This window comes from Pristis pectinata, chromosome 35 (genome assembly GCF_009764475.1).
Source record: "Pristis pectinata isolate sPriPec2 chromosome 35, sPriPec2.1.pri, whole genome shotgun sequence".
Taxonomy (NCBI): domain Eukaryota; kingdom Metazoa; phylum Chordata; class Chondrichthyes; order Rhinopristiformes; family Pristidae; genus Pristis; species Pristis pectinata.
Window position 1 is genome coordinate 7153768 of NC_067439.1, and position 22953 is coordinate 7176720.

Genomic DNA, 22953 nt, shown 5'->3' on the forward strand with positions numbered 1-22953 from the left:
TACACAAACATATTCAGAAGCAGAGCAAGTCTTTGTTGGCTCCTTTGCTGAAGTTTACAAGAGGATGAACCTTATGGTAAACATTCAGAAGACAAAGGCTCTCTACCAACATGCCCTTGGATCACTTTCCATAGCTTCAAGTCAAGCCAAGTCAAGTCAAGTTTATTGTCATGTGCACAAGTACGGTGAAGTACAGGTACGATGAAAAACCTGCTTGCAGCAGCTTCCAGGCATGTAGGTGCAGACAGCACACAGAATATAAATTATACAAGACAGTGAAGAGACAAGGAAACAAAAGACTGTGTAAAAACAAGGAATTTGTGTAAAATAAAAGACACAAGTCCATGGTGGTGCAGAAGGTTGTCTATAGTGTTCCATTGCTGAGGTAGGGTTAGGATTGTGCAGGTTGGTTCAAGAACCTGATGGTTGTGGAAAGTAACTGTTCCTGAACCTGGTGGTGTGGAACTTCAGGCTGCTGTAGCTTCTGCCCGACGGTAGCAGCGAGAAGAGGACATGGAGGGGATTCTTGATGGTAAATGCTGCCTTCTTGAGGCAGCGCCTACTGTAGATGGTGGGGAGGGCAGTGCCCGTGGTGGACCGGGCTGTGTCCACTACTCTCTGCAGCCTGTTACATTCCCATGCATTGGAATTGCTGTACCAGGCAATGATGCAACCAGTCTCTCAGTAAAGACAAACATTAATGATAAAGTTCAATACCACCTCCAAACACCAACTCAGAGGATTGAAGAAAAAAGTGTTTAAAGACTTAAGTCCTCAAACCCAACTCAGGATCAATGTCTAATGAGTACCAATGAACTCTTGGCTGCTTCAGAGTCATAGATAACTTGCAGTAGGCAGCTCAAAGGACTGGAGAAATACCATCAATGGTATCCCCACAAAATCCACATTGACCTCTCCCAAGACGAACAGCATCTCCTCCCATGACAACATCCCCAATACTAAGTCTCTGATCACTGTCAACCAGCCACAATGGATGGGTCACATCATTCACTTGCCTGACAGCAGGCTCCTATAACAAGCACTCTATTCCATGCACTCCATGGACTCTGCCTACATTTCTTGCTGCCTCGGTAAAGCAGCCAACATAATCAAAGACCCCACCCACCCCAGACATTCCCTCTTCTCCCCACTCCCGTTGGGCAGAAGATACAAAAGTCTGAAAGCACGTACCACCAGGCAAGGACAGCTTCTATCCTGCTGTTCTAAGACTATTGAGCGGTCCCCTAATATGATAAGATGGACCCTCGACCTCACAATCTACCTTGTCAATATCTTGCACCTTATTATCTACCTGTACTGCACTTTTTCTGTAACTATAACACTTCATTCTGCATTCTGTTATTGTTTTCCCCTGTACGACCTCAATGCATTGATGTGGTGAAATGATCTGTATGGATGGCATGCAAAACAAAGTTTTTCACTGAACCTCAGTACATGTGACAATAATAAATCAATTCCAATTATCCTTTACACCTCTACAAGAGATTTCCAGGAAAGTGAAAATGTTTCAGGACTCTCTCAAATTCTCCCAGTAATAATAAAACAGCCTCATCAATCCCTGACCCAAGACCACTCAGAACGGATAAGTAGGATTTGGGAAGGCATGGAGTATCACAAGACTCTACAATGGGAATACATAGAAGGAGTGCATAATATCCCAAACTAATATCCCACACTACCCCAATGCATCAAAAGTTTGCGGATCCCACATTGGACTCCTTAGCAACCTCAGGATCCATGGAGCTGGTGTGGAATCAAATCATCCTGGCTGAGAAGGAGGCGGCGAGATCAGCTGATTATTGTCATGTATCAGCAAATATGGAGGGAATGATGGGTGAATGCAGAGCAGCTTTGGTAAATTGGTTTATTATTGCCACATGTACTGAGGTACAGTGTAAAACTTTGTTTTGCATGCCTTCCATACAGATCATTTCATTACACAGTGCATTGAGGTAATACAAGGGAAAAGCAATAACAGAATGCAGACTAAAATGTTACAGTTACAGAGAAAGTGCATTGCAGGCAGACAATAAGGTGCAAGGCCATAACAAGGTAGATTATGAGGTTAAGAGTCCATCTTATTGTTGTAGGGGACTGTTCAATAGTCAAATAACAGTGGGATGGAAGCTGTCCTGTATCTAGTTCTAGTTGCTTGGCACGAACAGCTCCAAAGGACTAAATAACCTCTTCTTTTGTTTTGATCCTCCATGCGTATTGACCTACTAAATATACAGCTGTGGATGTCAAGTCTAACACTGCCGACATTATCTACAGCCTCTGCTTTTATATTCACACACTGATATGGTCTGTCAATATTTAATAATGGGGACATAAGACAGGACTATCTGTACCTTTGGGAATTAGTGACTTGTAAGCAATGTGGCATTTGTCTCGGAAATCCAGGCAACAATTCACTTTACGTGTCATGTACACATTGACTTTTGTTTTTCACATCTGATATGAGAAAAGTGCAATGCTTCCTGTAATTCAGTCCGAGCTGTGACCTGGTGACAGTGCAGTTCCTGCATCTCAGGAGCAAGAGCTTGCAAATAACACCCACAAACAGGCCATCTGTCTGAGTGAAGGAAGCGGGGGTGGAAGGATCGTCAGCTTTCATACCTCAAGGCTGGTAAGTTAGATGGAAACATGTGCATTTAATAGTACTTTTTAAAACCTGAGCTCATCATAAAGTCATCACATAATACAGCACGGAAACAGGCCATTCAGCCCAATTCGTCCATGCAGACCAAGGTGCACATCTAAGCTAGTCCCATTTGCTTGCATTTGGACCCTATCCCTCTAAACCTTTCCTATCCATGTCTCTGTCCAAAGGTCTTTTAAATGTCAGTATTGTACCTGCCTCAACTACTTTTCCTGGCGGCTCGTTCCATATTCGCACCACCTTCTGCGTGAAGAAGTTGCCCGTCTTCCCTCTTAAATCTTTTCCCTCACACCTTAATATTTTAGACTCCCCTACCCTGGGAAAAAGGCAGTAAGCATGCACCTTATCTCTGCCCCTCATGATTTTATAAACCTCCATAAGGTCACCCCTCAGCCTCCTACACTACAGGGAAAACAGTCCAAGCCTATCCAGCCTCTCCTTTCTAACTCAAGCCCTCCAGTCCTGGCAACATCCTTGTGAATTTTTTCAGCACCCTCTCTAGCTTAATCACATCCTTCCTATAGTATGGTGACCAGAACTGCACACAATATTCCAGGTGCGGTCTCAACAATGGAGACACAAGAGACTGCAGATGCTGGAATCTGGAGCAACACACAAGATACTGGACGAACTCAGCGGGTCGGGCAGCATCTGTGGAGGGAAATGGACAGTCGACGTTTATAGTCGAGACCCTTCATCTGGACTGATGAAATGTCAAAATATCGACGGTCCAGTTCCCTCCACAGATGCTGCCTGACCTGCTGAGTTCCTCCAGCGCTTTGTGTGTTGCGGTCTCTCAGCGACTTCCTGTACTGCTGTAACATGATGTCTCAACTCTATTGTGGCATCATGTCACAGATATGCAAAGTGTTGTGGAGGCTTTTATAGCCAATGCAATAGTTTTTGAAGGGTAGTCCTTATTGCAATGTAGGAAATGCAGCCAATCTGCACACAGCAGGCTCCCACAAACAGCAATGTGAGTTTGACATGATCCTTACTCTTTTGTGATGTTAACTGAGGAATGAACACAGGCCCCAGGGCACTGGGAGCTCTGCAGCCCTTCTCCAGAATACAGTGGCACTGAGAGATTCTTTCCACTGGGACCTTGTTTTAGAGTTTAGTCTGAAAGTAGTGCACTGGCCCTTTGGACTCAAAAAGGCAAAGGTAACAACAGGAGTAATCTGGTCATTCGTCAACCAGTTGTACACAGCACCTTGGTCACCTTGGTGCAAGTTGTTGTTTCGCTCCTTAATCCCCTTTGCCTCTCTATTCCCCTTACGATACTCCTCAAAATCGACCTCTTTGTTCAAGTTTCAGATCACCTGCCATAGTATCTCTTTAAGTCGCTCAATCCTGTGCAGTATCTTGGAATGTTTTACCATGCTGAGTGGTAAATGGGTGACACAGTGGAGCAGCTCAACCCCAGCATCCCAGGTTCAATCCTACCCACCGAGTGCTGTCTGTGTGGAGTTTGCACGTTCTCCCTGTGACTGAGTGACTGAGTGGGTTTCCTTCAGGTACTCCAGTTACCCCCCCCCCACATCCCAAAGATGTGATGGTAGGTTATCTGCCCACTGTGAATTACCCCTGAGTTAACTGAATACAAATTACCTCTCGGGGAAGTAGATGGATGTATGAGAGCAAATAGGCTACAGGAAAATACATGGGAGAATGGGGTCAATGGGATTATTCTAAGAGCTGCCATAGACTAGATGGACCAATTAGCCTCCTCTTTTGTAAGGAAGCTTGAGAAATGAGCTGTTTAAATGTTCATGCTTTCACTGCTTGCAAAAGTATAGTCAAGGAATTTTAGCTGGAATGTACAAACTGATGCATTTCTAGCAGTGTCTGGACTGGAGAGAATGAGCCATGTGTTTATGGCTGCCTCTTGAGCTGTTAAGGTCTGTGTGCAATCATTTCCTGCTACAGCCTCTCTTTTAAAGAGAACTTGATTCTGGAAACACACATGTTCGGCAGACTTGTGGAATGGGCAGCTCGCAGTCCAAGCAACATTCCAGACTTCCCAGTTCATGAAATAATTTTAGGAATTGTATGTGCATTTTCCAGCACCAACTCCCACTCCTCATAACCTCCATACCTCTGGAATGACATCAGTTGTGTCACTATGGTAACCGGTCTCACTGACATTGGGGCTCTGGCTTTTAGCCTTGTGTGTTTTGCGTCTACTACCTGTTAGTTGGCACACATCTGCACATTCCATGTCCCTCATGACTCCTGACTGATCGCCTTGTCCAGTTATACACATATTCCACCTAATCAGACCTCACACCCTTCATATCCCACCCAGCATTAGATTCAGATTAATCTATTGTCCTATACACCAGGGTGCAATGAAATTCCTTGCTTGAGTGAAGCTCACAGAGTAAACACTGTACAGGGTAATAATAAATACAGTAAATACAGCAACAATCACATAGCAAAAGAATGGTGCAAAGATTGTAGTACAAATCTGAAGTAGTGCAAAAAGAATCGCTAAAGTGACAATAACAGAAGAGGTAGAATTAAGAGTCCGAGAACATGGCAGCACCACCGGGAAGGGGGTGATTGGTTCAGGAGTCTGACAACAGTGGGAAGAAGCTGTTCTTGAGTTTGCACATCCAGGCTTCCAAACTTCTGTACCTTCTCCCAGAAGGTAGAAGAGAGAAAAGGGAATGGCCAGGGTGGTGGGTATCCTTGACGCTTCCTAAAGCAAAGCACTGTGAAGGCGGACTGGATGGAAGGAAAATCTATTCACTCCCCATGCCATTTAATGTTGCATTGGCTCTAAACCTTGCACTGTTTGGACCCTTTAATATCCCATCTGATCAAATGTCCAGTCACACCTCACACCTTTTAGTTTTCTACCCAGTCTGATCTCATTCCCTCCACCCTCACTGAAACTTTTGGTCTAATCGCACTCTCCCTTTGCTCCCCACACCTCTTTATATCCCACTCAGTCTAATCCCATTCTCCTCTTGCTCCCCACAGCCATTACCCCGTCTGTATCAATGGTGCTTCAGGGGAGATGGTTGAGAACTTCAGGTTCCTAGGTGTAAATATCACCAGTAGCTTGTCCTGGTCCAATCATGTAGACGCTATGGCCAAAAATGCAAACCAGCATCTCTACTAGGCCAGGGAAATCCAGCATGTCCTCGATGATCCTCACCAATTTTTATAGATGCACCACTGAAGTCATCCTATCCGGATGCATCACAGCTTGGTACAGCAACTGCCCTGCCCAAGACCGCAAGAAATTACAGAGAGGCATGAACACAGCCCAGTCCATCAGGCAAATCAGCATCCCCTGCGTTGACTCTGTCCACACTTCCCACCGCCTTGGGAAATCAGCCAACATAATCAAGGATCCCTCCCACCCCAGACATTCTCTCTTCTCCCTCCCTCCCATCAGGCAGAAGATACAAAAGCTTGAGAATACGTACCACCAGGCTCAAGGACAGCTTCTATCCTGCTGTTATAAGACTCCTGAATGGATCTTTTGTACGATAAAATATGATCTCTTGATCTCTCAATCTATCTTGTCGTGGCCTTGCACCTTATTTATCTACCTACACTGAACTTTCTCTGTAATTGCAACACAATATTCTGCATTCTGTTACTGTCTTTCCTTTTGTACTGCCTCAATGTACTCATGTTTTCGAACGAGCAGTCTGAATGGCATGCAAAGCAAAGCTTATCCCTGTATTTCAGTACAACTGAAAATAACAAACCAGTTACCAATTACCTCTCCACTTCCTATCTCTGTAGCCTTTTCCAGTCCCACAATCATCCAGAATTTCTGTCCAATCATGGATTGAACCTGGGTCTCTGGTGCTGTGAAGCTGCAGCTCTACTGGGTCTGGCCACTGCTGCTACCTCACAGCTCCAGTGACCCAGGTTCAATCCCGACCTCTGGTGCTGTCTGTGTGGAGCTTGCACGTTCTCCCTGTGACCATGGATTTCCTCCGACACTCCAGTTTTCCTCCCACATTCCAAAGATGAGCAGGTTAGTAGGTTAGTTTGCCACTACAAGTAGGCACTAGTGTGTGGGTGACCTGTGGAATCTGGGGAGAGTTGACTGGAAGGTGAGGAGGTAAAATGGGTTCAGTGTAGGATTAGTGTAAATGGGTGCGTTATGGTCAGCGCGGACTCTAAAGACACTAAATAAGATGCTTCATTATTTGAGGTCAGATTTTAATAAGTAATCGAATCAGTCGAGAATTAGTGACGCTGTTAATTTTCTCATTCACTGTGGGAAAGTTGCCCTAAATCCCAGCATAATTATTCCAATAGTCTGATTTTATTAAGAGTTGGCGCTTAGACAGGCAACTGCGACATTCTGTCAAAACTGGCTTCAGGCTCATTGACACCAGACTATGAATGGGGATTATGGGAGGGTACAGTTCCAAACCACTTAATCTCCAGTTATTATTAGGCTGCTAAACTACCCTCTTGAAACTGTTTTGAGAGTTAGATTAATAGCTTCTGATTCCATTCAGTTTAAAGTTAAGTCAAGCACAAGCTGATTTGCACATGACATCCATAATTACATCATTCAGCTGATGCCCGCTTGCCTGAGACAAGAGCTTAAACAAACTCCACTTTGTTTTAAAATTTGAAGTGTGTTAGATAAAGGGAGGACGTCTCATCAAGTATGAAAGGCTAAAGCAACTAAATGTCAATAGTGGTTATCTGCAACTTGTTGGAATGTGTCTCACCAACTTGCAACAGCCCCTCGAGTTCCAGAATTAATTATCTGTGATTTTCAATTCACCGTGTCTAAAAGTGCTTTACAATAGCAGAGCAAGATCCAAAGAAAACCCCAAAGATTTGTTGTTTATTAGGTGATCTGAGTGGAAGATATTGGTAAGAAATGGTGCCCACTTTCATATCCACTGGAGAGGTTGAATGAGCGCTCATTTTAATGTCATGTGTATAAGACAGCGCCTCTGTCAGTACATGCTCCTTCACAATTGCTCTTGGGGTTATGTGCTGAAATCTGTGGAGTCGGTCCAGAACCAATGAGTCACAAATACACTGCAGCATACCAGAACAAGAATCACATTCACGACTTGCTAACTTAACGGGGACCTTTCACAACATTCAAACATTTCAAAGCATCCTATCCAGATGCATCACGGCTTGGTATGGCAACAGCTCTGCCCGTGACGGCAAGAAACTGCAGAGAGTTGTGGACACAGCTCAGCACATCATGGAAACCAGCCTCCCCTCCATGCCTCGGTTAAGCAGCCATCATAATCAAACCTCTCTCCCCGCTCCCCCCCACCGAACATTCTCTCTTTTCCCTTCTCCCATTGGGCAGAAGATACAAAAGCCTGAAAGCACATACCACCAGGCTCATGGACAGCTTCTAGCCCGCTGTTATAAGACTATTGAACAGTTCCCTAATATGATAAAATGACCTTGACCTCACAATCTACCTCGTTGTGGCCTTGCACCTTATTATCTACCTGCACTGCACTTTCTCTGTAACTGTAACACTTTATTCTGAATTCTGTCATTGTTTTACCCTGTACTACCTCAATGGACTATGTAATGAATTGATTTGTATGAACAGTATACAAGAAAAGTTTTTCACTGTACCCCCAGTACATGTGACAATAATAAACCAATTCCAATTCCAATTCCAGCATCTACTCCTCAAGTAGAAAATCAATATACACACAAGATACTCCCCAAATGCCACTGCAATAACTTCTAAATTACATGCTTTATTGAATTTGGTTGAGGTGTATCAATATTGGCCAAGGCACAGACAGTACCATGACACTAACAGCCAAAAATATGTAGACACAAGAGACTGCAGCTGCTGGAATCTGGAGCAACAATCTGCTGGAGGGTTGACCAGCATCTGTGGGGGAGAGCTGAAGGTATGTTCCTTTTTAGTACAATACATGAAAGTTCGAATCCTGAACTCCCCCTCACGTTCTCCACAGGTATGGCCCTTCACAGGAACAGTAGCAGAGTTGACTAGTAAGTGGGATGACTAGACTAATGACCTGATGAATTTAAGTTCAATTAACTAAATAGCTTGCAAGTAAAAACTGGTATCAATAAAGTCAGGAAGATGTCCCACCTGAGGATAACAATGATGAGAAGGCCAGCCTGCTAACACAGCTTCATTACCTCGAGGGACTGAGTTATATGGAGAAGTTGAGCAGGTTGGGACTTTATTCATTGGAGTGTAGGAGATTGAGGGGTGATCTTATAGAGCTGTATAAAATCATGCCAGGCATCGATAGGGTGAATGCATACTCTTTTTCCCAGGGAAAGGGAATCAAGAACTAGAGGGCACAGGTTTAAGGTGAGCGGGGAGAGAATTAATAGGAACCTGAGGGGCAACTTTTTTATCCAGAGTGTGGTCTGTTTATGGAATGAGCTGTCAGAGGAAGTGGTTGAGGAAGGTACATTAACAACATTTAAAGGACACTTGGACAGGTCCATGGATTGGAAAGGTTTAGGGGGATATGGGCCAAATGCGGTCAAATGGGACCAGCTTAGATGGGAGTCTTGTTTGGCAAGGACCAGTTGGGCTGAATGGACTGTTACTGTGCTGTGTGACTCTACGACTTCCGAGTGTGCTGCTGGAAGCAATCATGTGTGTAAAACAATGTGCAAGATGCCAGCATCAATTGGCAATTGGTTTATTATTGTCACATGTACCGAGATACAGTGATAGGCTTTTGCTTGCATGCTATCCAGACAAATGATTCCATACATTAGTACATCGAGGTCGTACAAAAGGAAAACAGTAACAGAATGCAGAGTATAGTGTTACAGTTACAGAGGAAGTGCAGTGCAGGTAGACGAGTAAAGTGCAAGGGCCACGATGGGATAGATCGAGAGATCAAGAATTCATCTTTATCGTACAAGAGGTCCATTCAAGACTCTGATAACAGAGGAGTAGAAGCTGTCCTTGAGCCTGGTGGAAGGAGGGAGAAGAGAGACTGACTGGGGTGGGAGGGGTCTTTGATTATGTTTCCTGAGGTAGCTGAAGGGGAGTCCATGGAGGGGAGGCTGGCTTTTGCGATGGACTGGGCTGCGTTCACAACTCTCATTGTTGTCTGTAAAGAACAAAGCTGATCCTATCAACCAAAGCACCGCCTCATTCCTCGGAGTCACCTTTGCCAGGGTCATCCAGAAATGCTCGGACCAACCTGCTGACTGAATCTCGTGGGAGTCATGCTGTGGATTTAGAACGGGAAGGTCAGCAATGGACAGTGTCTGCTTGCCAGCTGGAAAAATGGCACATGTGGCATTTGTCATCCATTTGCCCACTGCCCCAACATTACTCATACACCTATAAAAAGACTCAGGCCACAGTTCAGTCTGATGGATCAACCGGACGGCACAGTGATCGCAGCAGGTGGTTCTGCTGCCTCATAACTCTTGTAATCCGAGTTTGATTCTGATCTCGGGTGCTGTCTGTGTGGAGTTTGCACGTTCTCCCTGAGACCATGAGAGAACAGGCTACAGTGAAATAAGTGGGGAAATGGGATTACAAGTGCTGGAGGAAATCAGCGGGTCAGGCAGCATCCATGGAGGGAAATGGACAGTCGAGGTTCCGGGTGGACTGGACTGGGGTTGGGGAGCAATAAGATTGGAAGCTGTGGAGGGGAGATCTCCAGAGGTGACGAGGTCAGTGATGATATGGGAGACAGTGCCCAGATGATCGTCGGTGGGGTCCTGGTCCAGGGAGGTGTCTGAGTGCTGCGGTCTGGCCTCTGCAAGATGGAGGTCAGTCCCCCAGACTACAATGGCACTGGTCTCGCCTGCGAGTCTGATGGTGAGGTTGGGATTGGTGCAGAGAGAGCGGAGGGCAGTGCGTTCAGAGGTGTTTTGGTTGGAGTGGGTGAGGGGAGTGGTGAAGTCGAGACGGTTATTGTCCTGTCGACAGTCAGAGTTAAAAAGGTCCAGGGAGGGCAGAAGGCCAGAAGGGGTTGTCCAAGAGGAGGAGGAGGGTTTGAGGCAGGAGAAGGGGTCATCAGTGTGGTGGGGGGGGAGGGCAGTCCTTGCCAAAGAACTAGGTGTGGAGGCGGAGGTGATGGAAGAAGAGCTGGTCGTCATGGTGGGCGCAGAACCCGTTGACGTGTGGGCGCAGGGGAACGAAATGGGACTGAAGGGATTGCTCTGGGATCGATGGGCTGAATGGCCTCCTACTATGTTGTAAGAAAATCTCTGACGGATTTGGATTTGGGATGTCTGGGTGAAACAGGGATGCGTCCTGACACCACACTCTTTGCGATCATTTGTATATTGCTGTGCTATATTTTCAAGGGTCTTCAGGAAGCACCGGCCTTCACACAAGGTCAGACAGCAAGTCCACAAGTGCTCCAGAGGGAAGTGAGGTACGTGCTCATAAGGGAAGACACTGCAAGGATACCCTGACCATCAGCATCAGAAAGTCTTTGGTCTAAGTTCAGGGCATTTGTTGGCTACCCTATATACAATACATCACCTAAAGCCATGAATAGATTTATAGGGAGAGACAGCCTATCACTGGACAAAGAGTGCATCAGAATTGGGGTCACTGCTCTCAGCAAGATCTCCAAACGAGTCAAGAGAAATTCAAAACTCACAATCAGAAAATAAGTGTGTAAATCGAAGAATTGAGGGCCATGGGGAACTGACATAGAAGAGGAATTGAGGCCAGCATAGATCAGCCATGGAGACACAAGAGAGACGGCAGATGCTGGAGTCTGGAGAAACACAGAAAGAGCTGTGGGTCAGGCAGCGTCTGTGGAGGGGAGTGGACAGTCGAGACACTTTCATCTGGACTGAAAGATGGAGGAGAGATAGCCAGTATAAAGAGGTGAGAGGAAAGGATGCATCCAGAGCTGGCAGGTGATAGGTGGATGCAGGTGAGGAGGGGGGGATAGGCAGTTGGGGGAGGGGAGAGTGGAAATAGCGACAGAGGCTGGGAGGTGATAGGTGGAGGTGACAAAAGAGGGGAGGTGGGGTGGGCACAAGGTGGTGATGGGTAGATACGGGTAAGAGACAGTGATGGGCAGGTGTGGGGGAGGTGGGGAGAGTAGATCCACCAGGGGATGGGTCAAAGGTAAGGAGAGAGAGAAAGAAAAAAGGCTAGGAAAGGGAAGAAGTATGGTGGGGGGCGGGGGTTGTGGGGAAGGGGGGTGGGGATTACTTAAAGTGGGGGAATTCAATATTCATGCTGTTAGGCTGCAAGGTTCCAAGACGGAAAATGAGGTGCTGTTCCTCCAGTTTGCAGTTGGACTTCTCCTGGCAGTGGAGGAGGCCGAGGACTGACATATCAGTAATAGTGCGGGAGGGGGAGGTGAAGTGACCGGCAACGGGGAGATGCAGACCGCGGTTACAGACGGAGCGCAGGTGTTCTGCAAAACGGCCACCCAGTCTCGACAATGTAGAGGAGGCCATACTTGGAGCACAGAATGGAGTAGATGATACTAAGAGATAAAATATTCAGGATATTCAGTGGGTCAGGCAGCATCTGCGGAGAGAAAATCAGAGACAACGTTTAAGCCCAAAGACCTTTCAACAGAACTAGAAAAATGAGAGAACAAACGTGCTGGAAGAGAGGTCATTGATGAAATAGCTTCAGCAGGTTGGAACTAGGACACTGCCTTGAGGAACTCCTGCATTAATATTCCAGGGTAGATTGACTTCCAAGAACTATGCCCTTTTTCCTTTGAAGTATAATGCTCTGTCACATCCTCCCTAAACCACTCTACCTCTTTCTCCACCCTTAAACCACTTCTTCAAACCAGTTTACTGACAATTCAGGATGGTAATAAATCTGGGTGTTGTCAGTTATTCCCACACCTTGCGAGAGGACACAGAAAAAATCTTGTACAGCTGTTGTGTTGTGGCCACGTCTCACGAACACAGCGCAGAATAAACCCTCAGGGCCGATGGTGGAATTACAAGGATGTTGCCGGGACTTGAGGGCCTGAGTTATAGGGAGGGGTTGGGCAGGCTAGGACGTTATTCCTTGGAGCGTAGGAGACTGACGGGTGACCTTATAGAGGTGTATGGGTGGGATGAATGGACGCAAACCTTTTCCCAGGGAAAGGGAATCAAAAAAACTAGAGGACATAGATTTAAGGTGAGAGGGGAAAAGATTTAAAAGGGACCTGGGTGGCAACTTCACACCAAGGGTGGTGGGTGTGGAACAAGCTGCCAAGTGGTAGTGGTTGAGGCAGGTACAATAACAACATTCAGAAAACATTTGGACAGGTACGTGGATAGGAAAGGTTTAGAGGGGTGTGGGCCAAATGCGGGCAAGTGGGACTAATTTAGCTGGGCATCTTGGTCGGAATGGACGGGTTAGGCCAAAAGGCCTGTTTCCGTGCTGTATGACTCTATATGAAGGAGCTGCCTTAGATCCACTTTTCTTTTGCATATTCATTGCTTTCCTGGAACAATATGGTGCATTGGAAAAATTCTCAGGCTCACAGCCTACAATGTGGACCCATTTTCCATACAAGTGAACAGCACCATTTGTTAGCCAGTATGAGCACAATGGGCTGAACGGCCTCCTTCCATGCTGTAAATTTCCGTGATTTGACAACGGCCATGACCATGGGATCACTGGTTCCGTCTGGAGTAATGGTTTTATGGATTTCCACAGCCCCAAGTTTCTGATGCCTAATACTGGTATGCACTTACAAGTTGCCAGGAAAATACTTCAAGGGAGTAACCTCTCAGTGTCTGGGACAATATTTACCCTTCAATTGCTAACTAGCTACTGTGCTTCCAGCATTATTACTAGGACGAGACCTTTGAAAGCAAATCCTTGTCTATGCCAGTGTCAGGGTCTCGAAAGGTCCATGATAGAGTCATAGAGCAATACAGCACGGATACAGGCCCTTCGGCCCAACCAGTCCATGCTGACCACAGTGCCACCCACCTGGTCCCAATTTCCTGCATTCTGCCCATATCCCTCTAAGCCCTGCCCCTGCATGTACCAATCCAATTGCTTCTTAAATGATACTATTGTACCTGCCTCATCCACTTCCTCTGGCATGATAGAAATGTTTCCTGAACTCACCAAACTCAACACAGCACATCAATCCTGAATTCCTAACCAAAACTCTTGAGTGCAGTCCCATAGGGATTGTCCAGAGCAAGGTTCTGATCTGGAACTTTTTGACTCTGTTGGTAATTGGTTTATTATTGCCACATGTACCAAGATACAGTGAAAAGCTTTTGTTTTGCATGCTATCCAGACAGATCATTTCATCACATCGGTACATCAAGGTAGTACAAGGGAAAAACAATAACAGAACACAGAATATAGTGTTATAGTTACAGAGAAAGTGCACTGCAGGCAGACAATAAGATCACAAGACAAAAGAGCAGAAGTAGGCCATTCGGCCCATCGAGTCTGCTCCATGAGCTACACTAAAAAAACTATTCCTATCTAGCTCCAATTTCTGGCCTTGTACCTTGACTAATTAGATACCTATCTATCTCCTCCTTAAACGACCCCAATGCTTGGGCCTCCACAGCTGTATGTGGCAAAAGAATTCCACAATTTCACTACCCTCTGGCTAAAGAAATTTCTCCTCATTTCTGTTTTAAACCGGTACCCTCTAATTCTAAGATTGTGCCCTCTAGTCCTGGACTCACCCACCAAGGGAAACAGCTACTCTGTCCAGTCCTTTCAACATTCTAAATGTTTCTATGAGGTCCCCTCTCATTCTTCTGTATTCCAGTGAGTACAGTCCAAGAGCCGACAAACGCTCATCATATGTAAGCCCTTTCGTTCCGGGAATCATCCTCGTAAATCTCCTCTGAACCCTCTCCAACATCAGTACATCCTTCCTAAGATATGGGGCCCAAAACTGCACACAGTATTCCAAATGAGGTCTCACCAGTGCCCCATAGAGCCTCATCAACACTTCTCTCCTTCTGATCTGACCTGGTGGTTAACCTTTAGGGTATCCTGCACGAGGACCCCCAAGTCCCTTTGTACTTCTGTACTTTGAATTTTCTCCCCATCTAGATAATAACCTGCCCATTTATTTCTTTTTCCAAAGTGTACAATGGCATATTTCTCAACATTGGATCTCATCTGCCATTTCTTTGCCCATTCTCCTAAACTATCTAAGTCTCTCTGCAACCCTCCTGTTTCTTCAATACTCCCTACTCCTCCACCTATCTTGGTGTCGTCTGCAAACTTAGCCACAAAACCGTTTACTCCATCATCCAAATCATTAACGTACAAAGTAAAAAGAAGCGGCCCCAACACTGACCCCTGCGGAACACCACTAGTAACCAATGGCCAACCAGAACAGGATCCTTTTATTCACACCCTTTGCTTTCTGCCTACCAGACAATGCTCCACCCATTCTAATATCCTACCTGTAATTCCATGAGCTCTCATCTTATTAATCAGTCTCTTGTGCGGCACCTTGTCGAAGGCCTTTTGAAAGTCTAAATACACAACGTCCACCACCTCTCCCTTATCCACCCTACCTGAGATTTCCTCAAAAAACTCCAATAGGTTGGTCAGCCTTCACAAAACCATGCTGGCTTGGACCTACCTTGCCTTGCACCTCTAGGTATTCCATAACTTCATCCTTGAGGATTGATTCCAATATCTTTCCCACCACCGATGTCAGACTACTAGGTCTGTAAGTTCCTTTATGCTGCCTCCCACCTTTCTTATACAGCAGAACTACATTTGCGACCCTCCAGTCCTCCGGAACCATGCCGGAGTCTATCGATTCCTGGGAAATTATCAACAATGCATCCGCAATCTCTAAAGCCACCTCTTTCAGAACCCAGGGGTGCACCTCATCCGGTCCAGGAGACTTTTCCGTCTTCAGCCCATTTAGCTTCCTTAGCACCTTCTCTCTAGTAATCTTAACTGAACTCAGTTCTATCCCCTGAGACCCTGACTATCCAGTATATTGCTGATGCCTTCTACAGTGAAGACCAATGCAAAATACTCATTTAGTTCTTCTGCCATCTCTTTCTCATCCATTATAATCTCTCCTACACCGTTTTCGATTGGTCCTACATCAACCCGTCTCTCTCTTTTACTCTTCATATATTTAAAAAAAACTCTTTGTATCCTTTTGAATGTTATCTGCCAACTTCCTTTCATAATTCATCTTTTCTTTCCTAATGACCTTCTTAGTTTCTTTCTGTAGATTTTTAAAAGTTTCCCAGTCTTCTGTTTTCCCACTAATTTTTGCTTCCTTGTATGCCCTCCCTTTTGCTCTAATTTTAGCCTTAACCCCTCTCATTATCCACATCTGTGCCTTTTTTCCATTCAAAACCTTCTTTTTTCTTGGAATATATCTATCCTGCATTTTCCTTATTTCTTGTAAAAATTCTACCCTTTTCTGCTCTGCTGTCCCTGCAACTAGCTTACTCTTCCAATCAATTTGGGCCAGTTCCTCTCTCATGCCACTGTAGTTTCCTTTGTTCCACTGAAATATCGATACACCTGCTATCAGCTTCTCCTTTTCAAATTTGAAACTGAACTCTTAGTCATATTGTGGTCGCTAGTTCCTAACGGTTCCATTGCCTTTAGTTCCCTAATCACCTCCGGTTCGTTACACAGCACCCAATCCAAAAAAAGGCACAAAATATACAACTGCCATATGACATCTTAACTTCTACACTCAGTGCCCTGGCTGATGAAGGCTGATGATGCCCTGGCCCTAGATATTCTCTCCCCCAATCTCTCTCTTTCCCAGTTCTTACAAAGGATCTTCAACCTGGAACATTGTTTTTCTTTCCACAGATGCTGCCTGACCCACTGAGTCTTTCCAGCATTTAACCCATATTAACCAGAATTAACTCATACCCCCTCCACGGTCTCTGTCTACACTTCCCGCTGCCTTGGGAAAACAGCCAGCATAATAAAAGACCCCTCCCACCCCAGACATTCAATCTTCTCCTTCCGTCGGGCAGAAGGTACAAAAGCTTGAACGCACACACTACCTGGCTCAAAGACAGCTCTGTCTCACTGTTATAAGACTCTTGAACAGACCTATTGTACGATAAACATTAACTCTTGACCTCACAATCTAGCTCGTCATGGCCCTTGCACCTTAAGGGACCAAGGCCCTTGCACCTTGGTGGAGCTAAGAAATAGCAAGGGTAAAAGGACAATAATAGCAGTTATATATAGGCCCCCTAACAGCAGCCGGGATGTGGACTATAAGTCACAGTTAGAAATAGAAAAAGCATGTCAAAGGGACAACGTTAAGATAATTATGGGGGATTTTAACATGAAGGTGGATTGGGAAAGCCAGCAAGGCAGTGGATCTCAAGAGACCGAGTTTGTGGAATGTCTATGAGATGGCTTTTTGGAGCAACTCATTGACGAGCCCACCAGGGGATCAGCTGTTTTGGTTTTGGTTACCATTGAGCATGCAGGAAAGGTGCCATTAAGCTGGAAAAAGGGCAAGAAAGAATTACAAAGATGTGGCCAGGACTTGAGGGACTGAGTTATAGGGCAGGCTATATTGGAGTATAGGAGAATGAGGGGAGATCTTAAGAATCAGAAATCAGGTTTATTATCACTGACTTGTATGACATGCAATTGATTGACAGGAGGGAGGGAGAGAGAGGGAGAGAGGGAGAGAGAGGAGAGAAAGAAAAATGTGGAAGGTGACTGATGCAGTTGGTAGGACATGGCACTTGATGCGTTCTCTGACCTGGTCCACATGTATTAGGTCATTGAACTTCTCGTGGCATTGGATCGAGATCCTCGGGCTTCACGCCTGCCATTGACCTTCACAGCAATTGCTCCCTCTGCTTCCTTCACTTGTGTCTGGATAAGATCAGATGAGCAGAAAATATTAACATATACAACAACAAACAATCTGTTGCTCCAGATTCCAGTATCTCTTGTGTCTCAGCACAAATGTAGGAATTAGGAGCAGGAGTCGGCACACAGCTCAGCACATCACAGAAACCAGCCTCCCCTGCACGGACTCTGTCTACACTTCTCACTGTCTCGGTAAAGCAGTCAGCATAATCAAAGACCCCACCCACCCCGGACATTCTCTCTTCTCCCCCCTCCCACTGGGCAGAAGATTCAAAAGCCTGAAGGCACGTACCACCAGGCTCAAGGGCAACTTTTATCCCACTGTTATAAGAGTATTGAATGGTCCCCTTCTACAATAAGATGGACTCTTGACCTCACAATCTACTTTGTTATGGCTTGGCACCTTATTGTCTACCTGCAATGCACTTTCTCTGTGACTTTACTCTGCATTCTGTTATTGTTTTCCCTTGTACTACCTCAATGCACTGATGTGATCAATATGGGCAGCATGCAAAACAAAGTCTTTCACTGGACCTCGGTACATGTGACAATAATAAACCAATTTACCAATTTACCACCCAGTTCCTCGACCCTGTCCTACCATTTAATGAGATCATGACTGATCTGATTGTGACATCAAATCTGCATTCCTATCGCTGCCTGGTAATATAGTTATTACTTCCCTAATATTCAGTAAATACTGAGGATCAGGGTGTTGATCAGATCAAAGGTATCTTTGGTATTTCTATCTCTGTACAAAACCAACAACTTGAAACTTTTATGTAAGAAGATGTTATCTAACAAAATTTGACATAGAGTCATAGACCAATACAGCACAGATACAGGCCCTTTGGCCCAACCAGTCCATGCCGACCGCGGCGCCCACCCTGCTAGTCCCAATTTCCTGCATTCGGCCCATATCCCTCCAAGCCCCGCCCCTACATGTTATAACAGAACGATAGAGCACAAAGGAAACCATTTGGCCCATCATGCCTGTGGTTGGACAAGAATGAACTGCCCGAAAGAAATTCAGTATTGATTTGGATCCTCACTATTCATCAGTAATGCCCCCTACATTTGGTATTGACCCTGGCATCAACTAGGACCTGCCACTGGAGAAAGGAAGGTTGCTTTGAATATACCATACAAGGCCAAACAAACATCACTAGTATCTGTAAAGAGCCAAATGCAGGTGTTGTAGGTGTCTCATTCCTCTCACGGTTCACTAAAAGCCTGGCAATAATCTCTTGGACTCAAGCCCGCTTGAGGGAACAAGGACTCACTTGCATTCCTATAGCACCTGTTGCAATCTCAGGGCATCCACAATGGTTTATGGTTAATTTTTGAAGGGTAGTCACTACCCCATTGTATGTATCAGGTGTCAGAATCATCAATAAGTATCAGATTTAAGAATGTTGGTTGGGGCAGCAAATATAGTCCAGGACAACAGGATGTGTCTCCTCTCTGATCATGCCACTAGTATAAGTGTGTAGAGGAAGCCCTCATTTTTATTCTAAAGTCAGTGCCTCCTGCAGTACGGCACAGCCTCAGAACTGCAATAGAACAAGAACGTAGAACATTACAGCACAGTACAGGCCCTTTGGCCCACAATGTTGTGCCAACATTTTATCCTGCTCTAAGATCTATCTAACCCTTCCCTCCCACATAGCCCTCCATTTCTCTATCATTAATGTGTCAAACTAAGAGTCTCTTAAATGCCCCTAATGTATCTGCCCCCACCACCTCCGCTAGCAGTGTGTTCCACACACCCACCACTCTCTGTGCAAAAAACTTACCCCTGACATCCCCCTTATAACTTCCTACAATCACCTTAAAAATATGACCCCTCGTGTTACCCATTGTCGCCCTGGGAAAACGTCTCTGACTGTCCACTCGATCTATGCCTCTTATCATCTTGTTCACCTCTATCAAGTCACCTCTCATCCTCCTTCTCTCCAAAAAGAAAAGCCCGAGCTCATCAGCCTGGATTATGGGATCAGATGTCTGGACCTATACTTGAACCTTAGTGGTTAGTCTTAGAGGTGAGAGCACTGTCAGACATCACTGCAAAACCATACCTGGTGACAGTCCGGAATACTCACTATATGAGTTCACACATAGGGGCCTGGGATCATGTTAAGGAATTAGGCACCAATCTCTTTAATTCTCTGAGTTTTGGCCACCATTGTTCCAATAACGTAATCTCAAGGAGCATCACCTCATCTTCTGACTAAAACTCTTGAGGCTTAATGTTGAATTCGGCAATTTCAGATAACCAGCCTTTCCAGTTTGTTGGAGAAGAGGCCACAAGAGCAGGGAATGCTGGGAGCTCTCGGTGGGCCAGGCGAGATCTGTGGGGAGGCTGCTAAGGTTGGTGTTTTGGGACAATGGTGGGAGAGTCATTGATGTTTCATGGTGGGAGAATCATTGATGAGATGCTCACTCAGTTTTCCTCTCCCTGTGGACGCTGAATGCTTCCAGCATTATTGTTTTGTGTTTCTGATTTCCACCATGTGCAATGTTTTGATTTTCAGTCCCGAACTATTTTGGATGTAGCTCAATGTTTCTCTCTCCACAGATGCCACCTGACCTCCTGAGCTTTCCCAACATCCCCCCCGAGTTACAACTTTGCACCACATGCCGTGAGCTGTAGATCCACATGTTTCCCTCTCTTCTGATCTCCCTCTATTTACACCTCCCTCAGACAGATGAGCTTCCATTAATAAGCACTCACGCTCTACCTCAGCCAACACCAATCCACGTCACCCATTTTATCCTGGTCTCCTCCCTATAACAGATATTCCCTTTGCTCTCTTCACCCCCTCCCCTTCTCCACGACATAAAATATAATGCTCAAGGAACAGCACCTCATCTTCTGACTAAAACTCTGGAGGCTCAATATTGAACTCAACAATTTCAGATAACCAGCCATTCCAGTTTGTTGCAGAAGAGCAATTCCTTTTCTAAATTTTCCCACTTCTGATGATAGGTCAATAAAGTATTAGAGTCATAGTGAAAAAGAAATACAGTCCGAGGTAGTGTTAGGGTTTCTCAGGTGGGTTCAAGAACCTGGCAGCAGTGGGGAGGAACCTGTTGTTGAACCTTGAGGTGTGGGTCTTCAGGCTCCTGTACCTCCTGCCTGATGGCAGCATCGAGAAGAAGACATGGCCCCATTGGTGAGGGTCCCTGATGTCGGCTGTCCCTTTCTGAGATATCGCTTTTGTAGATGTCCTCAACAGTGGGGAGAGTTGAGGACATTGTGCTGTGGTCATGGAGTCATAGTCATACAGCACGGAAAAGGCCCTTCAGCCCAACTCATCCATGCTGACCTCCTGAGCTCGTCCCACTTGCCTGCATATGGCCCATATCCCTCTACACCTCTCCTATCCATGTGACTGCCCAAATGACTTTTTAATGTCGTAATTGTACCTGCCTCTACCACTTCCTCTGGCAGCTCGTTCCATATGCTCATCACCCTCTGAGTGAAAAAGTTGAATCTTTCCCTTCTCACTTTAAACTTATTGTCTCTGTTTCTCCCTCCACAGACGCTGCCCGACCTGATGAGTATTTCCAACATTTCCTCTCTGTATTTCATTTGCTTTTGTGCTGGGATATGTCTTCTTGGGGAACAAATGAAAATCAACGAGATTAAAATTGAGGCAGTGCAGAAGGTGAAGCTGGACAGTGCGAGCTTGTGACGTAAGTCTTGTCACAACCAAGGAATGAAGCGATTGATTTTAGCCCTGTTGCCATGGCTACATCTGCAGGGACCAGTTCAGTTGCCTGGTTAGGGTCTCCAGTTTGCTGACGACAGGCTGGTTGCTAGGGAATTACGATGAAGCAGCTGTCACACTAAAACCAGGGTCATGCTCAGATATGCCCAAATATGGAGAGAGTCTGGTGCAGCTACATGCTACACGTTACATACTGCATTCCACACCATCATGCCACATGCTACATGCTCGATGCAACACGCTTCAAACAACAAACGGTCCTATGTACTAAATATTATGTGTTACATACTACATCTTGTGTTACTTTGGCACACAGGATGCTTTCATTTTTTTAAGCAGAGGCATAGAATATAAGTCAGAATAGAGTGTGTAAGAGTGGCACAAAATGTAAGGGGCATAGAGTACAAGAGCAGGGAAGTCATGCTGGAACTGTATACAACACTAGTTCAGGCCAGTTTTACTGTACTTTGGAGAGGGTGCAGAAGAGGTTTACCAGGATTAGAGGGTAAGAGCTATAAGGAGGGGTAGGACAAATTAGGTTGCTTTCTCTGGTGTCAGAGGCTGAGGGGAGACCTGATAGAAGTTTATAAAATTATGAGAGGCAGAGATAGGGTAGACAGTCAGAATCTTTTTTCCCAGGGTAGAAATGTCAAACACTAGAGGACATGCATTTAAAGTGAGAGGGGGAAAGTTTAAAGGAGATGTGCAGGGCAAGTTTTTTTACACAGGGAGTGGTGGGTTCCAGGAACGGGCTGCCAGGGGTGGTGGTGGAGGCAGATACCATAGTGGTGTTTAAAAGGCTGTTAGGTAGACCTATGAATATGCAGGGAATGGAGGGATATGAATCATGTGCAGGAAGAAGAGATTTAGTTTAATTTGGCATTGTGTTTGGCACAGACATTGTGGGCTGAAGGGCCTGTTCTGTGCTGTACTGTTCCATGTTCCATGTTCTATGTTCCACGTATACAGTTCTGGTCCCCACATTACTGGAAGTAGTTATGGGGTAGGGCTGTTTTCTTCAGAATGGGGAAGGCTGAAGGGAGACTTAAGTGAGATGAATACAATTAAGGAGCTCGAGTGAATAAATAGGAAGGACCTTTAGTAGAGAGATCATAGGGCGGGGTGGGGGTGGGGGAGGAAGGGGAGGCAGGGGTAGAAGGATTAGAGGGGAGAAGGGGAAACGTGGCAAAATGTTTTCACCATGAGGACGGTGGGGTCTCACAGCCTGAAAGGGCGGTGGAGGATAAATGGGGACACAAGAGACCACCGATGGTGGAATCTGGAACAAAAAACAAACTGTTGGTGAAACTCAGTGGGTCGGGCAGCATCTGTGGGGGGAAATGGATGGTTGATGTTTTGGGTTGAGACCCTTCGTCTTGACCAGAAACATCAACTGTCCGTCTCCCTCCACAGATGCTGCTCGACCCGCTGAGTTCCTCCAGCAGTTTGTCTTTTTGGTGGGGGATAAAAAGTGTCATCACGTTCAAGCAGTGCTTGGAAAAGCCATGACAGGATAAGCTGTAACACTATATTCTATATTCTGTTATTGTTTTACCCTTGGACTACCTCAATGTACCGATGTGGTGAAATGATCTGTGTGGATGACATGCAAAACAGAGTTTCTCACTGTACCTCGGTACATGTGACAATAATAAACCAATTTACCAATTTACCCGGGGCTGGAAGGAAGGATTAGGCTGGGAAGATCTTCTAAATTGGCTTGGGTACAATGGCCTCCTTGTGTGCCT

The 22953-nt window shown here is 45.6% G+C and overlaps 1 long non-coding RNA gene across 2 annotated transcripts in view; it reads left to right on the forward strand.

The window, feature by feature from the left end:
- Positions 1 to 2529: 2529 nt before the first annotated feature.
- LOC127586442 (uncharacterized) overlaps positions 2530 to 22953 on the forward strand; it is a 43852-nt gene continuing 23428 nt past the window's right edge. Inside the window, exons 1-4 of one of the 2 annotated variants that reach the window (XR_007958687.1) lie at positions 2530 to 2650; positions 10979 to 11049; positions 19743 to 19841; positions 21017 to 21162. This is a non-coding gene — a long non-coding RNA (uncharacterized LOC127586442). Of the gene's footprint in view, positions 2651 to 10978; positions 11050 to 19742; positions 19842 to 21016; positions 21163 to 22953 lie in introns of those variants that run through there. The other variant, XR_007958686.1, reaches the window with a different exon arrangement.